The sequence below is a fragment of the Gavialis gangeticus genome, unplaced genomic scaffold, assembly GCF_001723915.1.
Source record: "Gavialis gangeticus isolate Ggan-Ray unplaced genomic scaffold, GavGan_comp1, whole genome shotgun sequence".
NCBI classification, from domain to species: Eukaryota; Metazoa; Chordata; order Crocodylia; family Gavialidae; genus Gavialis; species Gavialis gangeticus.
Window position 1 is genome coordinate 12,920,045 of NW_017729015.1, and position 12,028 is coordinate 12,932,072.

General features: G+C 44.3%; 1 protein-coding gene and 1 long non-coding RNA gene across 4 annotated transcripts in view; both read left to right on the plus strand.

The window, feature by feature from the left end:
- CSMD2 (CUB and Sushi multiple domains 2) overlaps nt 1-12,028 on the plus strand; it is a 795,490-nt gene that overhangs the window by 332,979 nt on the left and 450,483 nt on the right. The window lies entirely within an intron of this gene.
- LOC109294048 lies at nt 2,993-4,435 on the plus strand. Its single transcript, XR_002096459.1, has 2 exons — nt 2,993-3,291; nt 3,716-4,435. It is a non-coding gene; the product is annotated as an uncharacterized LOC109294048 (long non-coding RNA).

The following is a 12,028-nucleotide window of genomic DNA, read 5'->3' on the forward strand; positions in this document are numbered from 1 at the left end:
CCCTCCCCTGCCTCCCCACCCTGCTGCAGCCCCAGTGCCGGCAGACATGCACGTCCGTGCACATGCACACACACGTACACACCTTGCCCCCGACCAAGTCCTCCAACCCCCACCCTATTGACTTTCCTGCCTGATCTGCAAATGAATGGGGATGCTTAAATGCATGTTGGGGCTTTTTTGGCAATGATTTTTCAGCAGAAATATTAGAAACTGAAATGCCTCATGGAAATGTACCAGTTTAGGTGAAATTTTCATTGTGGGAGGATTTCTTTTGTCACGTGTGATCTTTCTGGCCAGAGAAAGACCAAATTTTCCCAAAATAACCCATGTTCCACTCCGTTCCATCACAGGTTTGAGGCTCATTCTTTTTTTACTGCGATTAAGGATTTTACTCTGCCTCCCATATCCCAGGTGAATGCCATGGCTACAGGGCTCTCAGATTGGTCCCTATTGGTGTCCCAATGATTGTTTAATTATTTATGCTAACTGGAACAGCTTGCAGTGGGAAAACTCAGAGACACCTACCCCAGAATAGCCTGTGTGTTTGAGGCACACACCTGGGATGTGGGTGACTTGGATTAAAGTCCTTTCTTTGTCTGGGGAGGAGCAGGCACTTCAGCCTATGCCACTCATGAGCTGGATGAGCGTTTTGAACAGTGGCACTTACCCCCTCTCTGCTTTCATATGAAAGTTCAAAAGATCTCTGTTCAGATCCCAATGCTGAATAGGAAAGATTTTTCATGACAGATTTTTTTCCCCTTCCCAGTTCTACTAAGTGCATGCTGTAAAGTGCTTTCAAATCTACGAGAGTTGACCATTAAATGTTATATAACTTTTCCTTCTACTGGCCATTTTAAAATTTTTTTTTTGCCATGCTGTCTATAGTTCTCTGGTTTATTTTGATCCAATTTTCTTTAATTAATGTTATGCCCTTTTTTGCAGCATTCCAGATACTCTTCGGGTGCTGAAAAACAACCTTTTTTTTTTAAGTATTAATTTAAGCCAAAGAATACAAAGGTTCAACTTGAAGCCATCCAAATGTTGGATGCGCTGCCCCTCTTCTGACCAAGACAATTAGGGGAGCAAGGAGGTAATGGAAACACAGCTGTGCTTGCTGTTGTAACAATAACAGCAAAACAAGAGTTTGTCTGAGCTGCATATTAATAATACTTAGGCCTTAATGATGTTTTGAATTTTCAAAGTACGTGGCCAATGTTAACTAATTAATTCTCACAGCCTTCCACTCCCTGCGAGGGATGGAGGGATTAACTGTATTTTACAGATGTGGGAAACGGAATCAGAATGAGGTTAAGAGACTAGCCCAAGGCCACAGAAAAGAATCAATATCAGAGCTACAATTCGAGGTTGAGTGTTTCTGGCTCCTGGTCCAGTGCTTAGACCATGGGGCCCCCTTCTTGTGCTGTCAGATACATACCCACGATTTCATTACTGTGATAGTACTACATCAATCTCTATAACAGGTCCTTTGTCCCAAAGAGTGGCACAAAAGGGCTTGCAAATGCAAGGGGCCTCTGCTTTATGGCAGGATTCATTTCTAAAATGCACTCGAGGCTGAAGGCACTGATGCAGTGTCATCCTGTCATGCCACTTCAGGACCATGCAAGTTTTCGGGGTGAAGCATAGGGCGGCAGGAAGTAGGTTCTCGGTCTCTTCTTCCAGAACGCAGGGCTTGTCCAGGCCTGACACTGCCCTGTATTGTGTATCCATGTCCCCCTGGGATATGCAAGAAAACTGAAGTGACTCTACTGACGGTGCGAAGTCCACGTGCATCTATATAGCTGCTCCCATTCAAGAATAAAGTTGCAGTTATAGACTAGACAGACACAAAACTTGTGCGGGAGAGTATTTTTGTGAAGGGGTTTGACTTATGCCTACCAACTTCATGTATTCATTTGATTCACCCTCCCTTTCTTGGGTGTCCCTGTTTAAAAGTGACCTCAGCTCTGAAGTTTTGCTATACTTATGCACTCTGATCAGCATAACTGGCTTAGTTAGCTCTGGTTTAGCAGCTATTTTATTTCCTGAGTTCAAACATAAAAGCAAGGTTGAGTTTATTCTGTGGACTATTGACTGGGGTCAGAAAACTGAGCAGAGAACATGAGCTCGTTGGGACAGGGCCATCTTTTTTTTCCTCTGCTTGCACAGCTGTTAGCACAGTGGGTTCCTGATCCAGGCCTGCTGCTCCTAATTGCTATTAAAATATGAATAATAACCAGGGAAGGGGTGGAGTGGCTAATATAGGTACCTGTAGCAAAGTAGGCAAACTAGTTGAGCTAAAGCAGAGAAATTTTCTAAGGGAAAATGCAGAACACCTGAAAGTGGATGGTAAAAAGCAATTTTGATGCACAAGGGATACTGTTCAGGGTGTAAATAAGCAAGACAGAACAGCAAGTTGCCAAAATCTATTGGCCAGCAGCAGACGGAGAGACTAGTTACTAGCACTTTAAGTCTAAGCAGAGTGCAATGCATAGCACCACCATGGTCCCTGCCTAAGGAATCCTTACTAGAATTGCTGGATCCTGGAGTGGAAGTAAGGGGAAGAAGAAAAGCCTGAGAATCTAAAATTGCAAGGCCTGAAAGTCATTGAGTTGAGGCAGAGGGGTAGGAGACGAGGGTTATGAATATGTATGCAGTGGCTCCCAGTGCAAATTAGAGGGGAGCCCAGGACATCAAGTTTGTATCAAAGTCAAGGGGCGTTTAGATCTGGGGTCTTGGGTTTGACTATCTTTCTACTCTAACATATGTTTCTGGTCTAACATACACATTTCTGGTCCGTATTGCTAGAGTTCTCACAAACCATTCTGCTTTGAAGCAGCAGGTTGGGGGTGTTTTGGGTTCAAACTTGTTGAAATATTTTACCAAAATGAGGTCAAAGCCCTAAAGAACGATCGATCACAGGGCCTTGTCATTTTTCTCCCCCTTAATCCCTCTTGAATAACTTTAGACTTCAGCGTGGAATTCATATATCTGACTTCTTGTGGTAGCAATAAAATACTCCTTAAAATGCGCAATCCCAGAATATATATAAAAACCGTAAAGGCTTGCATGTAAACGTCCTTTTGAAGCAAGTTTAAGAGCAGATTTGTTAATGTTTAACATCTTCATCAGTGTCATTCTTTGTAAATTTGCACTAATTAAGTCCAAAGGGACAAAATGATAGATTATGCATGTGTCGTGGTGCCAGAACGAATAAGCCGATGATCAGTTTGCTTTTGGCATTTTTTTCTGTGGTGTAAGATTTTCTGATTTTAATCAATTTCTGAAATACAGGTAAGTAATTAAACTTTTATACCAAGCTATCAGGGGACATCTTTTTATTTATTTTTTTATTATTATTCTCTGCTGCAAATGGACTACAGCCTACCCGTTTTAGGGGCCCAATCCAAAATCCATTGAAAAGCAAAGGAGAGACTGCAAAGAAAAGCAAAGGAGAGTTAATTTCATAGTCTTTAAATAAAATCCTAGTGGAATTGTCTGAAGTAAAGAGTAAAGGCTGAATCGTACAGCCTGCTTGATGATATAAAAATCACAGGATGCAATAGGAGACGGTGGCTCTAGCTTCACCATTTGCTTTTGGGTTTCATTTCTCATCTGAAACGTAACTCCTTTTTTGGCTGTTATTCTAACCCCATTCTTCCCTTTGTTGAATCCTCCCATCAGATCCCCCCCTTTTGTTTCCTTCATCAAATTCAAGGGGCCTTGCAGATGCTGTGGAATTAAAAATGGAGACTCTCTTCAAACGTGAAGCCGGACCTAATCCTTCGGAGACCAGAGGCTGACTTGCAAGCATTCGCTTAGCTCGCAGGCTGGAAGATATTGGGTCTCGGTGGGTTCATGCATCACACAAGCACTAAGGCCAGATATGGACATTACATTTTTTCCTGCAGAAAACTGCAGGAACTGGTCTATGCCCCTAACAAAACAGAAGTTTGGCGCACATAGACTGGTTTAAAAATGTCAGCCCCCGATCTAAGATTTGCTCCCCCCACCAAAGGGAGAATGTGTGTTCAGTTCGCTACTGATCCCAACCACACCACTTACAGAAAACTATATAACTTGGATTGATCTCCGCCTTGGGCTTTTTGAATATCTGCATGTCAACTGAGAAACTGTCTGCAGCAGAAAGTGGTGCCGTGTTACAGTTTAATACAATTTGAGTGAGAATATCTTTACTATACCGCAGGCAGTAACACAGCCGTGTCGAATCTCTAACAGTAAACACAAGGCCAAACTCTGAGTGGATTTTTAATGGCTTTTTATTGATTGGGGGGGGGGGGAGTTCATCGAAACTGTAGCTAATTTTCGTCATTTTGTTAGAAATTTGACTGCAGGATAGAAATAATCACTGCTTCAAGCTTAGACATGGCTTATAAGTGTTGATGCTAATAAACCGATTAGCATATGTTTTTCCTTGGCATTGTAAAGCTGGGATGTTCCTTTGTAAGGCCACTTGATGTGGTAGTCATTTGGGCTAATTGGCTCAGGGATAACATTGGATTTCTGCAAGGAAGGTGCTCAGTTCCCCACAGGGCAGATGGGATTTGAACATGCCAGTTCTCAGCACTGCGCCTGTATTCATCCCACTCTGCTGGTTTTCTCCCTTTATTCTGAACAATCCTTCCAAAATAAGCAAGTTCGGGATTTTCAAAATGACCTCTGGGGGTAGGTGCCTGTTTCCTATTGGACTTCTATCAGGATGGGGTTGGTCAACCCAGTTCAGCCTTTTTGAAGATTCCTAAACAGAGTGGAAAGCGCAAAATCCCAACTGTCAGATTTTGATTGCACCAAACTTCAGCTGATAGCTACGATTTTCATTCCTTCATCCCGTCATACACATAGATGACGGGAAGTGTAAAGTGCTCCATCTGGGGAGGAAAAATCCGCAACCAACTTACAGGCTCGGTGCTAGGCTAGCTAGCACCACATCTGAAAGGGACCTGGGGGTTATAATCGGCCATACAATGAATATCAGCCACCAGTGTGATGCTACAGTTAGCAGAGCAAACAATACACTGGCATGCATCAACCGATGCATCTCAAGCAAAACTAAGGAAGTTATTCTTCCGCTGTACTCAGCATTGGTGAGGATACAGTGTCCAGATCTGGGCGCTGCACTTCAAGAAGGATGTGGAGAAGTTTGAGAGAGTGCAGAGAAGAGCCACTCATATGATTAGAGGCCAGAAGAGCAAGCCATACGAGGAAAGGCTGAAAGATATGGGATTGCTCAGCCTAGAAAAGAGAAGACTCCGGGGGGATTTGGTGGCAGCTTACAAATGTATCAGCAGGAGCATCAGGGGCTAGGCGAACAACTATTCACCAAAGTGCCCCAGGGGAAAACCGGGAGCAGCAGTCATAAACTCCTAGAAGAAGGTTTCAGAATGGATATAAGGAAAAACTTCATGGTTCCTGTGACCAGACTCTGGAAGAGACTCCCAGTGGGGGTGGTGCGGGCACCTATCCTGGAGATCTCCAAAAGGAGACTGGACACACACCTTGCTGAGGCGATTTGACCCCAGCCGTCTTTCCTGCCCAGAGCAGGGGGGCCGGACCTAATGATTTCACAAGGTCCCTTCCGGCCCGAAATATCTGTGAATCTGTGAAGCCGCAAAGCAAAACTTGCATCCAAATCTAGGACCAGAACTAGGGCTGTGGTTACTTTTTGGCGTGGAGGTGTGTGTGCACGTGTGTGAATAGCTGTGTGTTTTCTGTTTGGCATCGAACAATCCCTAAAAAAAAATGACCGATGAATGCTTGAAAGCAGAATTTTGAAAAAGAAAATAGCACCAAGTCCTTGCCCTTCTTTCCAAATACGACTATTTTTAGTTTATATGATTAGAAACAGAGGCCTGTGGTTGACTAAATCCTCTATGATGTATCTGTTGGGATGTAAAGGTGTGAAGGAGATCTGAGTGTCATTATGCTCTTTTTAAGTTCTCCAGCAAAATCCACAGGGTTGGAGCTTTCAAGGAATTCAGACAGAAGGAATGTGAACGGAGACATTTAAAGCATTTAGGGCAAGGAGGGGAATGTGCTGAGGGAGCAAGGAGCTGCTACTGTTTTCCCTCTGAAGGTGATAGCAAATGGTGACAGGGTGATAAAGCCTTCAGGGAGACCATGCAAGAGGCAACAAGCCGCAGTGCTGAAGCCTTCAGATTGTCTGAAGATCACCCGAGCAGCTTGCCTGAAGGTCAGTCGTAACATTAGTTTTTGCCTCCATCCAGCGTTCGCTCAATGGCCCTGTTAACGTGTGTCCACTCAGACGTTTGTTAAAACTCACAGTTTTCCTAAAGAGAAAGAGCAAATAGCGGTATCCTCAGGGTGCAGGTGGATGCAGTGCTTAAAAGGATCTATGTAAGCTTTAAACCTCAAGAGTCTAGATGGGCACACCACTTAAGACCAGTTTAAATTTCCTGGATTTTTTCAGAAGCATACTGGGAAAACAGTACTGTTTCAAGCTGGTCCCCATTGAACCATTTCAGTGTTATGTAGGGACACACAGGACTGTGTGGCCCACTGCTTGTGGTGACCAAGGGGCTGGGTGCTATGGACCCTCTCCCTAGATCTCTGCAGGTCTCAGCCTCTGCGTTGAAAAGAGACTTGCCAATCCAGCACCTTGCTAGAGCCCTGCACTCTGGGGTTCACAGGCTCATTTGGGGTAGCATCTCCTCCACTGCCACTCCCACCCTTACCCTAAATAAGCCTGGGATCCTGCTGAGTGGGGTGCATTTACTGCCATTGGATCCAGCCTGCCCCTCCAACTCCCATCCCAACACACCTCAGCCTCAGGAGGAGCTAGAGGCAGAAGTTGCATATAAACTGGTTGAAGTGGTCAGAAACTGGTTTAAACCTGTAACAAAACAGAAGATCAGTGCATGTAAACCAGTTTTAAAATGGCTGAAACTGGTTTAAGATAAATCTGGCTGAATGTAGTATTAGGCTTAACTGATTTAGCCTGATTGCATGCTTTGCAACCCTGGGCTGGACTGGTCTCTGCTGTCTGCTCCAGAGAGCAGGGCTGGCCCTGCCTCTCTGCTCCCTAGCTGGAGCAGTGAGGGCTGCCTCACTGTCCCCCAACCCCCAGGCAAACCCGGTAAGGCAAACTTACCTTCCCCCGAGTACAGAGCTGCCCTGCCTGCTAGTTTACATAGTGCTGGCTGTGACTGTGGACTACAAATCCCAGAGGCACCTGGAAGTAGGAAGAGGAAGTGATGAGCAACCCAGCAGAGTCCTGCTGCTGTGGTTGTAGACTGCAAATCCCAGAGACCTCGGGAGCAGCAGGAAGAGGAACTGAACACACAGACCATGCTAACTACTTGCCAGAAAGCTGTGCTCTAGCTATCCCCAGCTTCTGGCTTAAGCCACTGAAGGCATGTGGCTGCATTTCCTGAATCAAAAGTGATTGTCTGGTTATTTGCTTATTGGTTCAGTCTTTGCAGTTTACAATAACCTACAATGACTGAATCAATTCAGCCTCAGGCTTTTTGACCGTCTGTATGCAGCCTTGAAGGCTAAAATCAAGTTGATGTAGTTGAGGGTGGAGACGTCCCTTGCACTTCAGGCAGGCCCCTCTGCAAGAGTCTACTATAGCCTCCCAATGGGAGGATCTCAGCTACATATCTTATGGCAATGGGGAATTGCTTTTGGGCTTTCCCTCTAGCTTGCTCCTTTGGCCTTTTGGCTGGAAGCAAGCAAAAGTAGGGGGCATCTGCATGAATGACTCATGCCCCCGGCGGCTGCGGGGGCACAGTGGTGCCAGGAGTGCGGCAGCGGGAGTGGTGGGATCATGGTGGCGGTAAGCGGGGGAGCTCCCACAGACACCACTGGTGCTGTTAGTGTGGGTGTGGGAGGGTGGCGAGCGCCAACCAAGGTTCAGCGATCACCCGCAGCTGCTGCTGGCAGCGGCAGCAGCAGCCAGCAGGGATTGCAGACCATCCACAGACGCCGGTGACTGCCACACACAGGGGGTGCATGTTCACCCACGTGCACCCCCTACGCACCTCCCTGGGCATCTGAACTCCAAGGCTTCTGGGTTTGGGGCTTGCACATAGGATGCCTGCCATGGATTTAGGAGTATCTGAAGCCCCAGGCTGAAGAGTCTGGGAGAGAAGATACTTGCTGGTGGTAGACAGATTTGAACAATTGAGCTCTGATCAGTCAGTGGAATTCAGAACTGATATGGCTAATTAGGCCCTAGACTTAATAATTACCCCCCTCCCCCCTCAAAAGAAAGCAAACCCATGAACCCATCAGGATTTACCACATAGCTTTGGTAAAGTGGAATTACATTTTTAAAAATGCTTTAAGTCTTTTTAATTTAATTTAATTTAATTTAATTTAATTTAATTTAATTTAATTTAATTTTGCAGAAGGTGGAGCAGAAATTGCAATTGTGGGCCGTGACATCTTGCTCTTTCTCAGCCAGCAGCCAATCCAGCCTCTCTAGTGGAATCTAGAGAAATTCCAGATTGCGGATGGCTTGATTGTCTAGATACTCGACCCCCCACATAGCCGTTCGGTACTAATGTAGTCCCTAAAGGGGGGCGGTTCTACTTAGTACGCTTAGAATGCGGGTACTTCTGATCGGTGACGCATGTGAACCGGTTCCCCGTCCGTGACACTCTTGGAACAGGTTGAGGCAGAGACGTGAAGTCACTTGGCCAAGGTCTCAACACATCTCAATTTCTTAGCCAGGATTTCTAAATCTCACAGCTCTGCTCTGACTGCTTGCAGGGCAAGCTGTAATCTGATAACGCTGTTCCTAAGCACAGAAAGAAGGGATTAATATGTTTGCTGTGTTTTAGCAACACTTGATGAAGGCTTTGTTTGATTCAGCATCAGGATTAAGTCAGACAGAGAACTCTGGATTGATTTCTGAAGAAACCAGGCTGTCATAAGATCTTTTTTTTTTTGGTCTTTTAAAACAGAAGCCTGGTTAAAAAAGAGAGGCATATGTTCTCTTGATGTTTCCATATTTATAACATCTTTTATTAACAATGTTCATCAGACGCACATACCTATAAGGACCTTTTCATTCTCTTCAGCTCCAGGATTTAGCTAATAAAACAAATCATCCAAACGCGTTAATCTGTAGTATTGGACAGTTGTGAGATTACTGCTGCTGCCCTATAAACCATCCCAGCCTTAGCCAAGTGGCACTTTATAGGCAAGCAGTGGGATTCTGTTGCTGACATTTCATTTCAGATCATATTGAGTGGTTTCCCCTACGTCCTGTAAATTCAGGAATTAATGCTAATTCATTTAACCCTCTGCGAGGTCACTTTTATGCTGCTTGTTTTATGAAGGACAAAACACTTTCAATTAAAAAAACCAACAAAAGCTTGAGAAAAATTATGCTTTACAGGGAGATCAAGATATAACCATATCCATAACCATTAACCATATATATTGTGTTTAATCCTAAATGAACTATTCATAGGGTCTGCTTTTAAAGGCTGACTTTTTCTCTCCTGCCCTATCTGAAAAGGGAGCAAAGTACAGCCACCTATATTATTGCTTTTGCATTAAATACTTCACATCTTGCTTAGCGTGCCGTGCACAATCCTGTTCTGCTATAAGGAGGAAAGATTTGTATATCCATGTTAATAATGTCCCTTAAATCATCTCTTCTACCTGATATGGTTTTTATTAAGACTGGAGGAAATGCAACAAAATATTTAGTTTATCCATCTAAACAGGAACATCAGGGGGCAAGAGAATCAGATCGGTTTAAAAAAATGCTCCTCTAATTGCACTTCTAATAAACTAGCACCTGCCTTGTCCTTGTTGCCGATGTTGTCATATAAAAGAAAGAAGCAGATGGTTCTGGGGTTAGGTGACAAGGACACACTCATGAGCATACCTGCATTTCAGTACCCATACTCAGATTTACAATGAGGGTGCTTTTACATCAAGGACTGCAAGGACACCTGAAGAACTGGTGCTAAACATCTTGCCTTTGGGAACAGGGCTGTTTAGGGCTAATAAACTCAGGGGTGAAAAATATTGTATTGTCACCAAGAAAACCAGGGCTTCATTGTGCTGAGTGCTGTATAAGCATAGAGAGTGGTCCCTGTTCCTGCAATTTGCTTGCCGTTAAATATGAGTATAACAAGGGGTGTGGGCATATGATGCATTTACAGGTCATAAATTGATTTTACCGTGTAGTAAAAGTGAAGTGGACACATCGAATGCAGCCCTTATATGCAGTAAATCACTAAGTCCTAGAATCCAGGGTAAAATAACCTCTTGAAAAATATACAAGAACATTACTACCTCGGGAAGCTGTTATGGAGAGCCTGCTGGGCATCCGATCCTCTGAAGCAAGGATTTCTTAGGATCATGCCTTTTATTGGACCAACTATCACAGAGCCCTTTCATTTAACAATTTCTGTCACAAAGCCCTACCCTGTATCCTGCAGAAGCAATCAGGACTCATGGTAGAGGTGATCTCTTTTATTAGACCAACTAGATTTTTGCAAAAAAAATTCTTTAATTGCACGTGTAAAGGGTTTTTTGTTGGTTTTTTTGCAAAACATCAAGTTGGTCTAATAAAAGATATCACCTCTACCACGAGTCCTGATTGCTTTTGCCTCTAGAACAATATGGATACAACCTGGATACCTACCCCGTATCCAGTTTGCTGATGTGGAGCCAAGCGGCACAGCCTGGCAACAGTGGCAGATCACCCCCAATCTTTTTGCAGATCCCTTGACGACCTATCACAGAACCACAGGCTTCCATGGGACCAAGCTTGAAAACCACTGGTTTAATACAAACCCGCTCCCCCACCATCTGTCTGACAAGTGCCCATTATAATTGTGCCTGTTTTGGGAGCAGACCATGTGTCTGCTCTTGGCAATGGAGTCAAATCAGGGGTAGATTGCTCTAGCAACCGGTGCCTATCTGCACCGGAAGAGCCTGCGATGTATTCCTCTCTCGTGTCTCTGCAGACAGATAAAAACATAGTGAAACACGGCAGTCCAGCCTCACCACAAGATACATTGTTCGGCGGGTTTGGCATAGCTTGGTGATTGTTGTTAAGTACGAAGCAGGCCTGCCAGCACCGTTTCATAAGGAAGATGGTGATAATTGATACCTCATGGTTATATTGAACTCAGGCTGCCTGTACGATACAATATTGATCCTTTCCACTAAAAAAAATTAATAATAAAAATTAGCAGGTGCTCTGCGAGCCAGCCCATACATGTAGGAAGCCTAAGCCACCCCTTGTAACTTCCTCTCTTTCTCTGATTGCAACAGATGTCAATTAGCTTGTGGGAAGTAATTTCCTAAAGGGTTGTGCAGAGTGAATATTAATTGCCTGGTTTGGGAGACCTAATCTCTCCTGTAGTGCATTGTTTCCCTGTCTGTATTTGTCTAGGATTTTGTGATTTTGGTTCCCCTCCTCTCTTTATAAAAGAACTCCCCTAATTCTTTGGCCGTGGCGAACAATATTATTATAATTTTTTCCCCCTTAGTGGCTGCTACCTCCTTTAATAGGACTAAATATTAAATAATGTGTTTAAGTGCTTTGATGAACTGGGTCTGATAGAGACGAGGAACTCCCCAAAGGTCTTGCAGTGAATCAGTAGCAAGGCGGAGAGATGCAAGGGTCCTAGATCCACTAGGTATCTTTTGCTGATGGGTCTCAGCCTAGCTAGAACTTGCTTAGACTGTGCTCTTAAAATCCTTGGCACGACAGCATTTTGGTAGTGAGGAGGGAAGACAAGCTTATTAATGAAAACTACTGATACAGCACTAGCTCTAATATTGGTGATGGACACGGCTAGAAATAACATCCATTACAGGCATTGTTGGGGGCTTACTGGAAGGCCAGTCTAAAGCCGGCTGAAATGTGCTCATCTCTCCTGCTGAACTAATGCACCTTCTGCCCAGACCATGGGAACACAAATCCAGCCAACAGATTACTTCAGCTGCAGCACCATGGCTTTTTTTTCCCCCCTCCCTTTTAATCTGTTGTTAGAATTTTTTTAATCTTTCTTTTTGT